We start from the raw sequence: 20,326 nt of genomic DNA on the forward strand, positions 1-20,326 counted from the left end.
TCTTTCCTTGGAACCTATAGCATCCACATGTCTCACAGTGTCAGTGAAAGGATAGGGTTAGGTTCCTTCCTTTTTTCCTCCATGACTCTGTCAGAGTCCTTTCTCTCTGCCCCATCTCTGGTGACTATTTCTTTTTGTTGGTTAATTTTTAAAAAATTAACAAGCGTTTATTTTTTCTGGTGACTATGACCATGTCTCTTTTTTATTAATTAATATTTTTTTACTTTTCAACCTTCTTTTTTTTTTTTTTGCTTTTTTTGGTGAGGCAATTGGGGTTAACTGACTTGTCCAGGGTCACACAACTAGTGCCAAATGTCTCAGTCTGGATTTGAACTCAGGGCCTCCTGACTCCAAGGCTGAACTCTATCCACTGCGCCACCTAGCTGCCCCCATCAACATTCACTTTTATAAGATTTTGAGTTCTAAATTTTCCCCTTTCCCTTTCCTCTTTCCTCCCCAAGACGGCATGCAATCTGAAATAGGCTATACATATATAATCATATTAAACATATTTCCATATTAGTCATGTTGTGAAAGAAGAATCAGAACAAAAGGGAAATACCACAAGAAAGAAAAAACAAACAAACAAAAAAGAGAAAATAGTATGCTTCGATGTGCATTCAGACTCCATAGTTCTTTCTTTGGATGTGGATAGCATTTTCCATCATGAGTCTTTTGGAATTGTCTTAGATCATTGCATTGCTGAGGAGAGCTAAGTCTATCAGAGTTGGTCACCACATAATGTTACTGTTATTGTGTACAATGTTCTTCTGGTTTTGCTCATTTTACTCAGCATCAGTTCACGTAGGTCTTTCCAGGTTTTTCTGAGTCTGCCTGCTCATCATTTCTTATGGAACAATACTATTTCATTACATTCATACACTGTAACTTGTTCAGGCATTCCCCAAGTGATGGGCACTCCCGCAGTTTCCAATTCTTTATCACCACAAAAGAGCTGATATAAATATTTTTGTTTATGTGGGTCTTTTTCTCTTTTTTATGATCTATTTGGGATGCAGACTTAAAATTATATTGCTGGATCAGAGGGTATACACAGTTTTATAGCCCTTTGGGCGTAGTTCCAAATTGCTCTTCAGAATGGTTGCATCAGTCCTTGGTGACTATTTCTTAATGGTGATTATTTCTTGCCTACTCTGGGTAGGCTGTTCTCCTAAGCTGCCTCAGTTGAACCTCTCTCTCCAGCTATCCCTCCCTCTGTGGTGGTTCCCTTCTAAATTCCAAATTTTGGGGTATAGTTCAAGTGTGTGAATTAGTTGTAACAATGCCACAGAACAAAGGCCACAGATAGAGCTATGAAGACTCAGGACAAGGAAATTCACGGATACAAGGGATAAGAGATTAGCCTTTTGAGAGAACCTGGGCATACTCACTCCACGTTTCCATCAAAACTTTGATTGTAAAGTGGATCCATCAAAATTTTACCAAAGACTCTTTCCATCTGAATATTGAGCAACAGAGCAATCTCCTACCAATTGATTACTAAGCTTATTTGTTTTTTAGAAGTATGGAGGGAAGCGAAGCCTGGAAATCTTAAGATTATTTTGTACTCTTCTCTTTCCCTCATAGTCGATACACAATCAATTGACTAGTGCTATCACTTCCTCCCCTTACATTTCTAAAATTCATTGCTTTTTATTCCTACAACTAACTCCCTCATACAGCCTCTCATCACCATCTGTCTGAACTATTACAATAGCCTCCCAATAGGTCTTCCTGCTCTCCAATTCAATCCATCCTTCACAAGCTACCAGCATAAATTTCTTATGCAATGATCTGGTCATAGGATCATGGTAGATCAGGAAAGAATCTCAGAGGTCATTTAGTTCAACCACTTCATTTTACAGTTGAGGAAACTGAGGCCAAGGGAGGTTAAGTGACTTACCCAAGGTCACACTGGTAGTCTCAGTGGCAGGAACTCAGGTTCTCTCACTTCCTGGCCAGTTCTTCTCAATGTACCATGCTACCTTCCTTGAGGCCCCTGACTCCTATGCTAAGAAATATCCCTGTTGATTGTTGACCGGAATTCAAAGAGCTTTTGTATATGAGAACTTCTTTGTTAGAAACAGGATTTGAATTCAGGTAATCCTAACTCTAAGGTGACTTATTTGCAATGCCAAACTGCTTCTCATATAGTAACTTACTTTTTTTTTTTAAAGTTTACAAAGTGCTTTCCATACTTTATCTCCCATTTTACAGATGAGGAAACTGAGTTGTTAAATAAATTGACCAAGGTCATACAATTAATGGCAAGGCCTGGAAATAAAATTAGCCTGTTAGCTTCATGAGAGCAAGGAATCTTCTTTGTCTCCCCACCACCCCACCCCACCCCACCCCCACCCTTTGAAGTGCTGGACTCTTCACACAGTAAATTCTACTTAAACAATTCCTTTTAGGGTTTTAAAAAAATTTTATTAACATTTTTGCATCTTCTAAGTCTCCTAATACATTCCTCTCCCAACCCCTCCCAGAAAGCCATCACTTGTAATAAAAAATAACAATAAGAAAAAAATTCAGCAAAACTAACCAACATATCAACAATCTGCATAATGTTCCACACCCATAGTCTGCAAAGAAGGGAGATATATTCTTTTGTTAATGTCCTACTCTTGGTGAGTGCCTTTTAGGTGTTTTCTTGGTAAGGATACTAAAGTGGTTTGCCATTGTCTTCTTTAGGTCATTGTACAGATGAGGAAACTGAGGCAAACAGGGTCAAGTGACTTGCCCAGGGTCACACAATTACTAAGTGTCAGAGGCCAGATTTATAACTTGGGAAGATGAATCTTCCTGATTCCAGGCCCAGTATTCTATCCACTGTGCCACCTAGCTGCCTGATGTATTTTTCTGTTTCCAATTGGGAGCCTAGCTTGGGCAAAATTCCACAAAATTCAGTATCTATTGTTTTGCTGGTCTTTCCCCTTATGCTGTTGTAATCATCATTCATACTGTTTCCCTAGTTCTGTTCACATCACTTGGCATGTGTTCTCATGTCTTCCCGTTCCTCTCTGTATTTTTCATATTCTTTGTTTCTGATGGCACACTCATATACTACATATTATTTTAGCCAATCCTAATCACTGGGCGACTTTGTCACCAGTTCTCTGTTACCACAACAAGTGTTGCTATGAATATTTTGATGTATATAGGACCTTACTTTCTATCTTTGACCTCATTGGGGAATATTGCTCAGCTTTGGGTCAAACGGTATGAGCATTTAAGTATCTTTTTTTTTTAAAGGAAAATTCCAAAACACAATAGACTTTAGCTAATTATCTGTTGAATCGGGGGATATTGAACTGAGAAGGAGTCCCACAGCTGGCCAGTAAGCGGAGAGCAGCTCCTGGTTTTGATCATTCCTCGGATCTTTGGGGCTGTCCGCCTTGGCTAGGCTCCAAGCAGCGCCTCCCCTTGCCCGCCGGCCGCCCCGCCCTCTTGTTCCACGCCCCCGCTCCTAGCTCCAGCTTCCCTGGGGAGACGGATTCCAGACCCGGAGTCCAGCTCCTTAGGATCCTGGCGCTCCTCTCCTGCCGCTGGGCTCTGCGCTCTGGCTTCATCTTCCGTTTCGCGGGTAACTAGTGGAACCGGCACCAGAATTGCCCCAACCCCTGCCCAGTCGTGCTTGGTCCATCCTTCCTGTAGCGCAGAGCAGGTAGGGAGCGTGGAGGGGCGTGTGGGCTCTTTGAGCTGACGGGGGAGTTGTAGGAGGCATCACAGGGGCTTCTGTGGGGAAGAGAAGGTCTAGTTCGGGGGCATCAATGGTTCTAGGACAAGGCGAGGGATCTAGGGGTTCCGGGAGAAGGGGGATCAGGGGTCTCGATGAGAGGAAGGGGACCTTTGGGGGCTCTGATGGAGTAGTAGGTGAGAGGTCTGGGGATTCTGGGGGAGAGTGGCACTGGAAATAGTAACGAGAGGATTCTTGGGGTATCTAAAGAGGGAGGGAAATGGGGACCTGACCAACTTTGGAGCCTCTATTGAGGGAGGGGGTCAAGGAGTACTCTGCCCGGGAGGGCGCTTAGTTAAGTGGGAGGAATGGTAGCGGGGGGAGGGATGGCTTGGACGATCTAAAAGGTAAGAGAAGGAAAAAAAGCCCAATTAGCTGTCCGCGGAGAGGGCTTAAGGGCGAGAGGGGCGGAGTCTGTTGCCAGGGCACTTCGCCTTCTTCAGGCCAAGCGAGGTGAGGGCCGGTCCGGGCCTGCCGGGGGATATTTAAAGGTACAAATGTTTAACTTCTTATTTTAACCCTCAAAGAGTGATTGTTGCAAACCTCTGGTTCTCTTTGCTCCGACAACTGTTTGCACACCTGCGGGGAACCTAGCAGAGATGGGAAGAGAAGTCTCTGGTGGAGCCAAGGTGGGCAAGTTGCCACGGCCCAGAGACCCATTTTCCAGCACCGAGTGGGTCTCGGAGAGGGTGTGTCTCGGTGGAGGCTGCACCCTGCTCCGGGCTTCTGGGGCTCTGGCTGGCAGTCTGCCGGCTCTCCCTGTGACCTTCCACTCGCCCAGATCAGACCTGGAGCTAATTATATTATTCACTGAGGCGCTTGACTTAACTTTGAATGTTTTTCTCTTTTGCTTAACCAGATTGTATCTGATAAATTGCTTTCCAGGCAGGGTTTTGAATTGACAATGTTAGTGTTAATTGTCACATTACATTATGTTTGGTAAACTGGACACCTGACAGAAGTGCTGGAGTTAGGTTCCCTGTTCTGGGTGTGAGGGACTGAGTGTATTTGGAAGAGAAGGAGGTGTCTCTTTTTCGCCCACTCATTTATCACACTCTCTCTTTTACTCTTCTTTCACTCTCTCTCATTCTTCTTGGTTTCTCATACTCTTCCTTTCTAAGTCCTTTCCTCTTACTCTTATCTCACTTTTCATTCTCTTTACCTTTCTTTTTTTTCTTTCACTACCTTCCTTTCTATTTTCTCTCCCTCTCTCTTAAATTCTTTTCCCCACTCTTAGACTTCCTCTTTCTCTCCCATAACATTTATTACAAACAGTGACTATCTCAGCAAAAGCTAATACATAATATTATACCTACAACCACAAACTCTAAACTAGTTTGATAAAAGAAAGTCAATGTTTGTGTACTTACAAAATAGCATAGTATTTGCTCTGTGTCCATTTCTGGTCTCATGTCTGTTTATCATATTTTTGTTATTCTTTCTTTCTTACAGTCATAGTTATTCAGATCCTACTTTCTTTATTTGGCATCACTTTGAGTAAATCTTTGCATATTTCTTTGTTTTCTTATTTGTTATTGGGGCACAGTAGTCTTCTGTTAATAATGTCTCAGTGGTGTTGAGGTTCAGGAATGCTATGCCATCTGAGCACAGGCTTTGGCAGGTACCATCAAGCTGGAAAAGCTTCAAGTGAGGGCTGGACTAAGGATGTTGTGTCTCTTTTTGAATGACCAACCTAGCTAATTGCAGAAGAAGGCTCTTCACCAGAAAGAGGTGAAGGCCCTGAGACCATTTTCCCCCCTACAAGAGCTCTTGAAACTGCCCTTTTGGGTAGTAGTGTCAAACTCTGAAAGAAATGGAAGCTTCTAAGCCAGACTAAAGGATCCCTGAGGGCTGCATATTGACTAAGAAAAACACATATGAACATTATCTGTGTTTTACTGTATATTTATTTTGTTCATTATTTTTGTCCCTCTATACCTCATTGTTTTTCATGCTTAAATGTTCCTCTTGGTTTCTGGTTTCATTTAATGTTATTCCCACAGAATGTGGTATTTTGCATTTAATGTCATTCCCACAGAATGTAGTATTTGCTACCTCTGTTCTAAGTCATCTGCTTCTATAGGAGTACTTGAAGCTAGGTGACAGTGGATAGAGGGATGAAAATCTGGAGGATCTGAAGGAGATATGTGACCCAGAGCAAGTCACTTTAATTTCTCAAAGCCTCGCTTTTCTCATATGTAAAATGAGGATGGGGCATCTAGCTGGCAAAGTGACTAGAACACCAGTCCAGGGGTCAGGATAGAGCTGAGTTCAAATCTGTCCTCAGATGCTTATTGACTATGTGACCCTGGATAAGTTACCTAACCCTGTTTGCCTCAGTTTCCTCATCTGTAAAATGAGTTGGAGATGGAAATGGCAAACCAATCTTTGCAAAGAAAACCCCAAATGGGGTCACCAAGAGTAGGACACGACTGAAATGACTGAGCCCATCACTCTTGTATAGATGTCTTATTGGAAAACTAGCTCCAGTGGGCTCTGGGGAGCAGGATTTTCTAGCCTTAGAAATGTTCATCATTAAACTTGCTGTTTATTTAGCAGTTCAGAGTTTGTAAAGTACTTTACAAACATTTCAATTGATCTTGGGAACAACCCTTTCAGGTGAGTATTTCAGGTGTTAGTTCCATTTTACAGTGAAGGAAACTGAGGCTCAGAAAGTTTTGGTGACTAGACCATGGTCAGTCAGCTAGATGGTAAAGTAAAAAAGAACACTGGATATGGAATCAAGAGATTGGAGTTCAAATCCCAATTCTGCCACTTAAGATATGTGTGACCTTAGGTGGGTTAACATAGATGTGCTGGTAAATATTTAACAACAGACTCTCCAGAAAAATGTATACATGACACACTTTTAAGTTTAATTTGCATTATTCACATTTTCTCTATCACATTCCTACGTCTGGACAACTCACTCTCTGATCTGTAACTTTTGCCAATTTCTGAGATGTAAATTCTCACACTGAGAATTTAACATTCAGCTCTCTGATGCAAGCTGACTCCATTATATCCCTGAGCTAGATATGGTCCTTTTAGCTTTAAATATAAACCTAAGTGCCAGAGGTGAGAAATTAATGCATTTGTGTAAAGTATATATATTTAAAAGTTGATCAAATGTCACACCTCTCCATTTTTTTTTTCACTTACCTGGTAAGACAAGTAGGAGAACAGAAGAGTGTGATTGCCTAGAGAGCTTCATTAGTGCAATGGGGCAGATGGAAGGTTTGATTGGGGTGGTACACCTGTCAAACTGTAAGGCAAAAATAAAGAGAATTTGGGGAGCACATGGTGCAGAAGGGAAAAAGATTTCTTGATCTAGATTTTCAGTAGGAATACAGACTGTAAAAGTGGGGCTTCAGTGTTTTGATCAGGAGGCACTTGGAAAAGTTGACACAAGGATTCTGTGCCCCTTCCCACCAAGTTGTGCTCTGGGTGGCTGCCTGTTTCACCTTTACATCAGCTCTGCCTGAAGGTCAACTTAGAGATTCCTGATCAATAGTTCAGGTTATAGCTTTTAACTCTGGGTCCAAGGGGAAGGCAGAGGGATGAACTGGGGAGGAGTGGTTAAGATTAAGAGATCGTGGATTGTTTTTCTGGGACAGTCATAAGAGGAGAGAATAATAAGAAAGTCTAGAGAGGATTCATGCCCATGTACATACAGGTTGGCTGACTGTCAGCATTGTGTAGGATTTGGAATCAGAGGCCTTGAATTTAAATCTTCGATCTGTGACATAAAGGTGGGAATCTATGGGATCTCAGGCTTTCTTAATCTCTCTGGGTTTTTGTTTCCTCATCTGTTATTGGTAAAATGAGGGTACCTGGCTAGGTGACCTCTGAGGTCCCTTCAAACTCACTGAATTTGATAGCAAGAATTTGGGAGGAGAAAGGGAGAGAGGAGGAAAAAGGGAGAGAGAGAAAGAGATGATAGAGATGAGAGAGGGAGAGATAGAAAGAAAGAGAAGAATATATAGAGAGAAATAGGGGTGGGAGGAGACAGACAAGATTAAGCTTCCCTGCACGTCTTTCTAAAATTCTGATTATTGAGAATTGATCACATGTTCTTTTGAGGCTCTACAGGGCAGCTAGGTGTTGCAGAGTGCCCAGCCTGGAGTCAGGAGGACTTGAGTTTAAATCCAGCCTCAAGACACTTGACACTTACTAGCTGTGTGACCCTGGGCAAGTCACTTAATTCCTATTGCCATGCCAAAAAAAAAGCCCCCAAAAACCAAAATTACGGTTTAATAGTGATTTGTCAGTCAGGAAAGAGATTCTAATGAGAAGGTTTGGAGCGGACGCTAAGATTTCTTGCACGATGTGGAACTATGGTGACTAAGAAATGAAAGAAGAGAATTGAGACCTGTATCCATTGAGAGTACAACAAACTTGGTAACTAAGACTTTTCTACTCTTACTCAGAACCAAAGGATTCAAAATTCATCCTTTTCAGTTTTAGGGAGTCTTAGAGGAAAAAAAATAAAGCTTTTTTTGATCACATGACAGATTGAGCTATCTCTGAGCCACAAGTACATGACACAAACTATTTTTTTTTTTTACCAGTGAAAATGAAGTTAACAGAACAGTACTACCAGAATATCAACATCAACCTGTTCAAGATGCATTGTGAGGGGCAGCTAGGTGGTGCAATGGATAGAGCACTGGCCCTGGAGTCAAAAAGCACCTGAGTTCAAATCTTGCCTCAGACACTTGACACCCACTAGCTGTGTGACCCTGGGCAAGTCACAACCCCAGTTGCCTCGCCAAATAAATTAATTAATTAAAAAAAAAGATGCATTGTGTTCAGCTGTCTAGTAACAGCATACTTTGTGGTCACAGTATGAAAATAGCTTGTTTTATCCAAAAAGTATGTTCTTAAAAAGCTCTGTGCAAATCAGTTTGTGGGGCAAATTGACCCTATTTTCAAAATTCCATGTAAATTGTGAATGCTTTTTTAAAATGATGAATCACTTTGTGGTTCAGGCCAAACAGTACTGAATTTGGAGTCAGAGTACCTGGGTTCAAATCCAAGGTCTGTCACTTACCTAGCTCAGACTAGTTCTAATACTTGCTGGGTAACCTCAGGCTAGTACTTAACCTCTGTTTGCCTCAGTTTCTTCCTCTATAAAATGGAGACAATAAAGCACCTACCGTTGTTATCTAATGGGATTATAATTGTAATGAACTTTGTAGGTGCTTGGCTTATAATAAGCACTATGTAAATGTTAGCTATTATTATTACTACCTGTATGACTTTAGGCAATTCACTTTAATCTCTCTTGTCTCAGTTTCCTCCACTGCAAATGGCAGAGGTAGACTAGATTATCCCTGAAATTCTTGCCCTCTGTTTTATTCTATAACTTTTACAAAAATAATTGTGTCCCTCTTTAGACTGTGTTAGGGTTGCTAGGTGGTACAGTGAATAAAAGTGTGGGGCTTGAAGTCAGGAAGACTCATCTTCTTGAGTTCAAATGTGTCCTTAGATGCTTACTAGCTGTATGACCCTGGGCAAGTCACATAACCCTGTTTGCCTCACTTTCCTCATCTGTAAAGTGACCTGGAGAAGGAAATCTTCGGCTAACCACTCCAGTATCTTTGCCAAGAAAACCCCAAATGGGGTCACAAAGAGTCAGACACAACTGAAACAACCCAACAAGAATTAGATTGTGGACTCCTTGAGAATAGGGTCTATTTTTTTTTTTTTGGCCTCTTTTTGTATCCCCAGCACTCAGCACAATGCCTGACACATATTAGGCATTTAATAAATGCTTGTTGTTTGCTGATTAAATCTATGATCTTCTGTAAATAATTGCCACATAACTGACCTTTTTAAGTTTGCATTTTCACATTAAAAATGTTTCCCAAAAGTTTTAGTTCATTTCTCAATTATGAAAACTTCCCCCACAACTTAAAACTGCACCAAGACTTATGGGACACCCAGTATTTTAAATTCCATATTGTATTTTTTTTTTTTTTTTGGCAAGGCAGTTGGGGTTAAGTGACTTGCCCAGGGTCACACAGCTAGTAAATGTCAAGTGTTTGGTCTGAGGCCGCATTTGAATTCAGGTCCTCCTGACTCCAGGGTTGGTACTCTATCCAGTGCACCACCTGGCTGCCCCCATATTGTATTTTATATCTCACTTTATACCTCACATGTGTAGAAAACATTTTGCAAACATTATCATAGTTCTAGAAGGGACCTTAGAGATCATTTCGTCCAGTCTCCTCAAGTTTACAAGTGAGGAACTGAGAAGCTGTGCCTTGCCCAGGGCCACATTGCTAGTGAGAGTCTGAAGTGGGATTGTCATAGTTGTTATTATACTTCTGTCCTCAAATAAAAATTGTCACTTAAACAGCTACTTTGTGGGTTGGGATACAGAGAGGTCAAACCTATTTTCCTTATGTAGTTGCCAAGAGTTGTACTTGGAAGGACATCAGCTTATAGGATTATAAGATTTTAGAACTGGAAGAAGAGACTTTAGAGGTGGATGATTTCATTTTACAAATGGAGAAACTGAGGTATAGAGGAGGGGAAGTGATTTGCCCAAGGTCACAAAGCCAGCAAGTGGTACAGGAGGCATCTTAACTCAGGTTTTACGACAGGGATCCTCACAGCTCCTTTTATTATATGTGCTGGTATTAATATTGTTACCCCATCCCACCTCTGAGACTGTCAGTTCTTTGAGAAAAGGAACCTTGTCTTACACATTCTCTCTCTGTCTCTGTCTCATATCATTTAGCAAGGAACTTTTGTTGTTCAGTTGTTTCAGTTCTGTCTGACTCTTCGTGACCCCTTTTGGGGTTTTCTTGGCAAAGATACTGGAATGGTTTGCCATTTCCTTCTCCAGCTCATTTTACAGGTGAGGAAACTGAGACAAACAGGATGAAGTGATTTGCCCAGGGTCATACAGCTAGCAAGGAGCTAGGCTCATCCTATGTACATAGATTATAGTCCTTTACATTTGCACAGGACTCTAGTGTTGCCAAATGCCTTCATATATGCCCATTGATCCTTATAATTACTTGGGGGGTGGTAGGCATAGGCATAGACTAAATGTCTTTATCTTAGAGATGAGGAAAGCAGGGCTTGGATATAATGGAGTAGGGTCATACAATTTACAGCTGGAAGGGACTCCAAGCCCAGCATTCCTTCTACTACATGATGTTGCAGCCAGTACATGTATGTAACCTTGGTTTGCCGCTCTTCCAGAAGATAGTACTGGGCTTACCCCTTTTCAGGTTGCTGTCTAGTTGTGTGCTAGTTGTTAAGCTCTGTACCCTCAGTGAGCCCTATGGGTTCTGTAGCTTTTGCAGGGGAGGGGGATGGTGGCCTTCATCTCTCTGTTCTGCCTCGTGTTTCTTGTGGGGATGAAGATCTCATCAAGGTCTCCAGGCAGTGCACTGTTTGGTAGTAGGGGCTGAGCTGTTGGCTCAGTAGCAGCTGGTGGGCAGCCAGAGGCATGAGAGGATATCCTTTGGAGGCTGCCTGAAGGATGTTCCAAGTTGTTTTCTTCCGCCAAGTTACAATACGGGAGGACAAAAACCCCAGGGCTTAAAGGCAGAGAAAGGAAATGCTCAATGGACTTGCCTGTGCAGGAAACCAGCTGCCCTTCATCCCTCCACCCCCTTCCCCACTCCCTCCCCCTCCCCCAGCCTCCCACTTGGCAGATGATAAGAGTTACAGCTGGGTGGCCTGCACGTGTGGGCATCTCTGCTATGTAGTCAAGTGAGTTCTAAGCATAGGGTGGTTCCATTCCCAGGCATAGTTGATTCTTTGTGAGGAAAAAAAGCAGACACACCACATATCTTTTTACTCTAAAGTTTTCTCACTCCATTCTGCACTCTGTTGGGGCTACTCTCCTCTCTGACAGGGCACATCTCAGTCTTATTTAGCAGTGGTCCTGTCCAGTGCTTTCACCAGGTTCTGTCATTTATGAGGAAGTGTGTTATATGGCAGCCAAGTCTGCTATGTGTTCTTTGCATCATAACATCATAGATTTAGAACTGAAAGGCACTCTAGAGGTCCCAGAATCATATCTCCTCAATCAACATTTACTAAGCATCTACTATGTGCCAGACACTGTGCTAAGCATTGAGGATACTAAAAGAGGCACCACAGTCCCTGTTTTCAAGGACTCACAATCTAATCTTTTTTCTGTTTGTTTGTTTGCTTGTTTGTTTTCTTAGGTAATTGGGGTTAAGTGACTTGCCCAGGGTCACATAGCTAGTAAGTATCAAGTGTTTGGTCTGAGGTCGAATTTGAAATCAGGTCCTGACTTCAGGGCTAGTGTTCTATTCACTGTGCCACCTAGCTGCCCCACAGTCTAATCTTTTTAAAAATTTACTTTTAACATTCTTTTTTTAATTTTGAGTTCCAAATTCTCTTCCTCCCTATAGCCCCTCCCCCTGTATTGAAAAGGCAAGTAATATGATAAAATGTAAAATCATATAAAATGTATTTCCATATTTGCCAAATTGCGGAAAAAAATAAGAACAAATACAAAAAAAGCAAGAAAAATAAAGTGAAAAAGTATGCTTCAATCTGCACTCAGAGTCCATTGATTGTTTCTGTGGAGGTAGATAGCAGTTTTCGTCATGGGTCCCTTGAATTCATAATCTAATCTTCCTTCTTTTTTGGACAAGGAAACTGAGGCCCAGAGAGGGGAAATGATTTGCCCAAAGCTACACAAGTAGTAAGTAGTAGAGCCAAGGTGAGGGAATTTGGGATGACTATATATAGCCTAAAAAAAAGTTGGGAAGCAGTGTGCTGTGATGGAAAGAGCAATGGCTTTGGTCTGAAGGGACCCTGTGTCACAGGGCAGAGGAGGGCCTGAGAGGCAAAGTGAGTGAGCAGTTGAGTGAGGGGAAAGAGTCTGGATCTTCTGATTTGGTGCTGGTGTTCTTCTTTGTCACCAAAGTAAGATAATATAGTCTGACTCTTTTTGTGCTGCTTGCTCATGATCCCAACCAATTACTTGAGTTTTAAACTCTTTGTTAAGGTAAGAGTCTGTTTCCAATGTGGAGAATGTACTGTCCCAAGCTTCGGGGGTTTGTTCAGCTGTTTTCAGAGATACTTCTAGGGACCTGAAAAGTGTCAGTTCTTCCAAGGTGCTATGATAAGGGGCGAGGTGTTTCGTCTCCACCGCCATAACAAGCTCTACCACGCCAGCGCTCCTCCTCACCCCAGGACCACCCTTCAGAACTGTGACCCAGATCCAAGGCAAATCATGGGCAAAGCAAGAGATTCCTGCCTCAGCACTGGCAAAGAGATCCTTGCAATCCCCCTCTGATCAGCAACTTGAATACCCCTCAGTCTGTGGGCCACAAGCTCAGGAGGCAGCCAGGCCCGCACTCGGGACTTGCAGCTGAGACCTAGCTTCTTCTCTCACCACAGTCACAGACTTTTCTCACTGACCTTCTAAGTTATCTTTGGCGTTCAGGGGTTGAGAAGTCTGGAAACCGCCACAGCTGCCCACAATTCAGTCCTCTGAGGCGTGCTCCAGGGTCGCTGCGGCCTGTGCACCCACGCCACACTGTGCTCCTCTCCCCTCCGGGCACCATATACCTTTCCCATCAGCCATCCAGGTTGTCTTAGGCTGGAAATTTGTTTCACTCTGTCTTTTTGTGGGTTCTGCTGCTTTAGAATTTGTTTAGAGCCATTTTTTATAGGTATTTGGAGGGGTTTGAGGGAGAGCTCAAGCAGGTCACTGCTTTCCCTCCGCCATCTTGGCTGCGCCCCCTGGTGCTGGTGTTCTTAACAGGTGCCATGATGTCTCAGTGGGAGCTGTCTCCATGGAACAAAATGGGGTTGCTCTTTCCAAACAGTTTGGGCTCTTAGGATGATATAACAACTCAGTTAGATGCTTGTCACAAATCCTCATGTGTGTATTTCAATGCAAGAATGGCAAACCATAGATGCACAGCTGGAAGAGACCTTAGAGTCTGTTTAGTCCAATCACTCATTTTACAGATGAGGAAACTGAGGCCTGGGGAGGTTAAGTGACTTGCCGATGGTAATACAGGTGGTAAGTCCTAAGGGCAAGTTTCCAACCTCGATTCTTCGTATCTAAGATGAGCATATTTTTCCACTGTACCACATTGTCTCTGGTAGCCTATGTACATTTGGAGAGCTTGCAAAAAACTGCCCACTGAGAGCTGCATTCCATACAGGGCTGAAACAATGTGCAACATCTGGATGGCCTCTGACCAACTTTCCTGATTGGTTTTAAAAGTGTTTTGTATTCAGAAATGTTTTGGCTCCTCCACAGCTTCTCTCATTGGACAGAAAGGGGTCAAGGCTGGAGATATTCTAATGTTAACTTAGAGTAGATCCTGTGTCCTGGGATATTCTTTTAAAACAATGAGCTTGCTCATAGTTATTTCTGTTGCTTATCTTTTGTACTGAAGGCCTCAAAACACTTGCTTCTGGATAGAAGAGCTCAGGAGAATGTTAACTTCTTGAAGACTGAGATCCTTCTCTTTCCTTCCCCCCAGGTTACCTAATTTCTTGCTTCCTAGAGCAGCTCCTTGTGAAGAAGGGAGTTTGCTTTCCCTTAATGTCTGGTCGACTTTCTGTTGACTTTCTGCATTCTTGATGGTAGGTTTATAATCTTTGCTAAATCTGAGCCAGTTTAGGAAAGTAAAATAAAACACGAAGGTAAATTTTAAAATGGAATGAATTGTTGATCCTAAGCCTTGTAAGCTCCTTAGTCACTTGCTCATTAATGACCACTCCTGCTGATACTGTACTGAGGTCCTCCCACCACACACATAAATTTCAGTCTGTCCACACATCATCACGTACTGTTCAGATCTTGCCAATTTGGACTACAGGACTTCCTTTGTCCTTTTAATATTTCATGGATGCCAGGTCAGTGCTTAGTACATTTCTCTTGCTATGTGACCAACTCACCTTCTTTCCAGTCCTTCATGTCTTTGATGATGTCTTCTATGTTTCTGTCTTGTACAGGCCATTGTAGTGGGAAGAAGAGATTAGACTTCCACTTGGCTCTAGGGGGCAGATGTAGGAATGATAGGTAAATTACAGAAAGACAGATTTCAGTGCAATATAAGGAAAAATTTATTAATGAATTTAAAAAATTAGTAAGTACTTACTATGTGCCAAGTACTGAGCTAATGGCAGATACAAACAGAAAAGCAAAACTGTCCCTGCTCTCAACGGGCTCATAGTATAATAGGGGGAGACAACGCACATAGGAGGGTTTAGCTGCAAATCAGATGGAAAAAAACCTAGGGACTTTAAGGAGCAGTAGCAAAGCAGATGGTAATTATGCTTCCTGGTGATATGTCCATTAATAAAATCATTTTTGTTTATAATGTTGAACTATCTGGAAATGCCAGGGATTTTGGTGTCAAAAACTTTATTTTCCGGATCTTCGGTAGTTAGTATTTCCATGGCAGGAGCTATAGCTCCTGCAGAAGAGTTGCCAGTCCCATTTCTACAAAGTTTGCTTCCTTGATTGATGACTGTGGGGTCTGACCTAGAAACAAGGCTGGGCAGGGGTGTGTATGATGCTATTCTTGAGTAAAAGATCCTGGATTGTTAATACCAGGGCCTGAGGGGAGGGAATGGTCAAGGTGGTGGTGGTGGTGGTGGTGATTTCACCTACCTGGTATATTCATGCCACTTCCTACTTTATTTCGCATGAGGGCACTTTGCTGCTTTAGCTGGGCTGGTTTGCCTGCCTCAGCAGTGGCAGCTGGTGGTGGCAGTGCTGGGGATGGTAAGTCCCTTTTTTAAAAAAAATTTATTTAAATATTTATTTTTAGTTTTCAAAATTCACTTCCACAAGATTTTGAGTTCCAAATTTTCTCTCCATCTTGCGCCCCCCTCAAGACAGTATGCATTCTGAATACTCTTTCCCCTAATCTGCCCTCCCTTCTATTCCCTCCGCCTTCTCTTATCCCCTTCCCCTTCTATTTTCCTGTGGGGCAGGATAGATTTCTAAACCCCAGTGCCTGTATATTTTATTTCCCAGTTGCATGTGAAAACAATTTTTAACATTTGTTTTTAAAACTTTGAGTTCCAAATTCTCTGTCTTCCTCCCTCCCCACCCACCCTCACTGAGAAGGCAAGCAACTCATTTCAGGTTATACATGTGTAGTCATGCAAAACACTTCCATAGTAGTCATGTTGTGAAAAACTAACTATATTTCCCTTCATCCTATCCCACCCCCTGTTTATTATGTTCTCTCTTTTGACCCTGTCCCTCCTCAGAAGTGTTTGCTTCTGATTACCCCCTCCCCCAATCTGCGCTCCCCTCTATCATCCCCTTGCTCTCTTATCCCCTTCCTCCCAATTTTCCTGTAGGGTAAGATAGATTTCCATACCCAATTGAGTGCCTATCTTATTCCCTCCTCAAGCCACATCTGATGAGCATAAGATTAACTCATTCCCTCTCACCTTCCTTCATTTCCCCTCCACTATAAAAGCCTTTTCTTGTCTGTTTTATGTGAGACAATTTACTTCATTCTACCTCTCCCTTTCTCCTTCTTCCAGTATAATCCTCTCTCACCCCTTAATTTTATTTTTAGTGCCCTCTATCCAACTATCTATCTATCTATCTATACATATATTTTTTCCCTCCAACTGCCCTAATACTGACAAAGATCTCATGAGTTACAAATATTATCTTTCTGTGTAGAAATATAAACAGTTCAACCTTAATAAGTCCCTTATGATTTCTCTTTCCTGTTTACCTTTCTATGCTTCTCTTGAGTTTTGTATCTAAAAGTCAAATTTTCTATTCAGCTCTGGTCTCTTCATCAAGAATGCTTGAAAGTCCTCTATTTCACTGAATGTCCATTTTTTCCCCTGAAGGATTATGTTCAGTTTTGCTGGGCAGATGATTCTTGGTTGTAATTCTATCTCCTTTGCCCTCTGGAATATCACATTCCAAGCCCTGCTGTCCCTTAATGTAGAAGCTGCTAAGTTTTGTGTTATCCTGATTGTGTTTCCACAATACTTGAATTGTTTCTTTCTGGCTGCTTGCGATATTTTCTCCTTGACCTGGGAACTTTGGAATTTGGCTACAATATTCCTAGGAGTTTTCCTTTGGTGATCTCTTTTAGGAGGTGATTGGTAGATTCTTTCAATTTCTATTTTATCCTCTGGTTCAAGAATATCAGGGCAGTATTCCTTGATAATTTCTTGAAAGATGATGTCTAGGCTTTTTTTTTAATCATGGCTTTTAGAAAGTCCGATAATTTTAAAATTATCTCTCCTGTATCTATTTTCCAGGTCAGTTGTTTTTCCAATGAGATATTTCACATTGTCTTCTATTTTTTCATTCTTTTGGTTTTGTTTTACAATGTCTTGATTTCTCATAAAGTCACTAGCTTCCATTTACTCCATTCTAATTTTTAAGGAAATATTTTCTTCAATGAGCTTTTGGACTTCCTTTTCCATTTGACCAGTTTTGCTTTTTAGGGCATTCTTCTCCTCATTGGTTTTTTGGACCTCTTTTGCCATTTGGGTTAGGCTATTTTTTAAGGTGTTATTTTTTTCAGTATTTTTTTAGATCTCCTTTAGCAAGCTGTTGACTTGTTTTTCATGATTTTCTTGCATCACTCTCATATCTCTTTCCAGTTTTTCCTCTACTTCTCTTACTTGCTTCTCAGAATCCTTTTTGAGCTCTTCCATCTGGGACTGATTCATATTTTTCTTGGAGGCCTTGGATGTAGGAGCTTTGTTGTCTTCTTCTGGTTGTATGTTTTGATCTTCTTTGTCACCCCTTTGTGGTCTGACTTTTTTTATGCTGTTTGCTCATGATCTCAGCCAATTATCTGACTTTTAAACTCTTTCTTAAGGCAGGAGTCTGCCTCCAGTGTGGACAATGTTCAGGGGTTTTGTGCAGCTGTTTTCCGAGATTCTTCTAGAGACCTGTAAATTTTCAATTCTTCCAAGGTGGTATGATCAAAGACGAGGTGTTTATTCCTTTCCTGGCCTATGCTCTAGTCTATGATTGACAACAAGCACTCTTTTCTGCCTTGGAACTGTGAGGAGGATTCCCTCTCCACCACCACCACAAGCTCCACTAGTCAGTGCTCCTCCTTGCCCCAGGATTGCCACCCAGAATCCAACCAGAATCCAATTGCAACCCAGATCCAAGACAGGTAAAGCAAGAGAATCCTGCCTTAGTGCCAGCAAAGAGATCCCTGCAATCCCCCTCTGATAAGCTGCTTGATCCCCCCTCCATCTGTGGGTGGAGAGCTCTGGAAGCAACTGTTGCCCTAGAGCTGTGCCGGGACTGGAACTGGGACTGGTACTGTTCTGAGCTCCTCGATAGACCTTTCCTCCTGACCTTCTAAGTTGTCTTTAATGTTTGTGAGTTGAGAAGTCTGGAAACCGCCACAGCTCCCAGTGATTCAGTCCCTTGAGACCTGCTCCAGGATCAGTGAGGCCGGGTCTTTGCTGGCGCAGCCCACACTGAACTGTGCTCCTCTCCCAGCCCTGTGCAGGAAACCTTTCCTGCTGACCTTTCAGGTTGTCTTGGGCTGGAAATTTGTTTCACTCTGTCTTTTTGTGGGTTCTGCTGCTCTAGAATTTGTTTAGAGCCATTTTTACAGGTATTTGGAGGGGTTTGGGGAGAGCTCAAGCAAGTCGCTACTTTTATTCTGCCATCTTGGCTCCGCCCCCAGTAGGTCCCTTTTCCCACAATGCCATTTGTTCCCCCAAGATGATGCTTGCAGGGCTGGTGGTTTGTAGAACAATATTATTCCTGGGGTTCTCAGGCTTACCTATCCTTCTGTGGCACTTGGTTAGTTGGTGTTGATAGTGACCAGGATTGTGGGCCCCTTCTACATAAAGATTGCTTTTCTTAATGATGGCTTTAGGGGCTGGGCTAGAGATAGGCTAGTGGTCTGGTATACATTGGCATTACTGAGATTCTTGAGCTTATCTGCCTGTCAGTGTAATTGGTGTTGGGTGTCTGAAAGTAGAATAGGTTGCCACTGGAGGCTGTGAGCTTCCTGTTACTCTAGGAGGTTAGTAGACCAATATGGAGATGTTGTCCAGGAGATTTTGTCAAGTAGTCTGCTAGTCAGTAAACATTTATTATCTCTTATATTTCAGGCACTGTGCTAAGTGCTGCGAATGCTAATGTGAAAAAAAAAAAGGCAGTCTGCTCACAAAGAATTTATCATCTAATGAGAGAGGACAACAAAGGAAGCTGAAAAGGTTGGGGGGGAGGAGAGGAAAGGTACCAGCCCTAGGGCATGATGGAGTAATCCCCAGGTCTGCAGCTGTGTGGGAAATTAAGTGGTGGCTGCCCTGGGGTCTTCCTTAAATGGAAACTTTGGGAGAAAACTCTATTCTTCCCCTCCTGTCAGAGGGACTGAAGGTCAAATGAGATACCTGGAAAATATTTGCATTGAAATGACTATTGCTACTACCACCACTTATAATAGCTGTCATTTGTATGTCAACATACATTTTACATAATTTTTACATAACACTTTTCCTTAAAACAACCCTGTGAGGTAGATAATGTAAATATTATTATTCCCATTTTACAATTTAGGAGAGAAGATCTTAGTAGCAAATGTAACTTGCATTAAGGTCAAATGGCCACTAAGCATCGCATTCAAAATCCATATCTCTGGACTCCAAAATTAAGATTTTGTCCCACAACACTTCTCCTCTTAGAAAAAAGGTCGGGATTTGCTGGGGGACGGGAGGTAGTGGGTTTTTTTTTCCCTCGGAGTTTTGTGGACTGTAAGTTTACTTTAGTTTTCTACAGTGGAAGATAACTGCCAGTGATCATATATTTCATTGGATCAAGAGCTGGAAGGGACCTTAGAGACCCTTTAGTCCAATCCCCTCATTTTACAGGGGACGTTGAGGCTCAGAGAAGGTTAGGGACTTTGTTCAAGGTCACAATAGTAATTTTATTACTACTAATTATATAAAGGCTAGAGATAGTCTTATGCTAACTTACAGCAGATCCAGAGTGCTGAGACATGCTTTAAATGAGTCAATTGTTGTTATTTTTGGGAGCTGTCTTTTGTATGACAGATCTGGGATCCAAACTGAGATCTCCTAATTCATTGCTTTTTCTACTACTCAGCAGCTAGATGGTATGCTTCAGCTAGTGTCTGCCATGAGAGAAAAGCATTAAAATGTTTTTTTTTGTACTAAGAAAGTGGACTAAAACATCCATTCCTCTGGCCCATTCATCCTATTGCTAGGCATAAACACTGAGAAAGTCACAAAACAGAAAGGTCCCATATATCCAAAAAATATTTATAGTATCACTTTTTTTTTTCAAGGCAGTTGGGTTAAGTGACTTGCCCAGGGTCACAGAGCTAGTAAATGTCAAGTGTTTAGTCATAGGTTGGATTTGAACTCAGGTCCTCCCAACTCCAGGGCTGGTGTTCTATCCACTGCGCCACCTAGCTGCCCCTATAGTATCTCTTTTTGTAGGTGAAAAAAACTTGAAACAAAGTAGATACTTATCAATTGGATTGTGGCTAAACAAATTGTGGTACATGAATGTAGTGGGATATTAGTAAGAAAAGATACATGTAAAGAATACAGAGAAGCATGTAAAGAACTGTA

The 20,326-nt window shown here is 42.0% G+C and overlaps 1 protein-coding gene across 1 annotated transcript in view; it reads left to right on the top strand.

The window, feature by feature from the left end:
* The first annotated feature begins 3,503 nt into the window (after positions 1-3,503).
* ARHGAP40 (Rho GTPase activating protein 40) overlaps positions 3,504-20,326 on the top strand; it is a 109,329-nt gene continuing 92,506 nt past the window's right edge. The window contains exon 1 of the mRNA XM_027867337.1: positions 3,504-3,667. The gene's annotated coding sequence lies outside the window, so the exon portion shown is untranslated. The remainder of the gene's footprint in view (positions 3,668-20,326) is intronic.

Source organism: Vombatus ursinus, unplaced genomic scaffold (assembly GCF_900497805.2).
Source record: "Vombatus ursinus unplaced genomic scaffold, bare-nosed wombat genome assembly UNPS02014785.1, whole genome shotgun sequence".
Taxonomy (NCBI): domain Eukaryota; kingdom Metazoa; phylum Chordata; class Mammalia; order Diprotodontia; family Vombatidae; genus Vombatus; species Vombatus ursinus.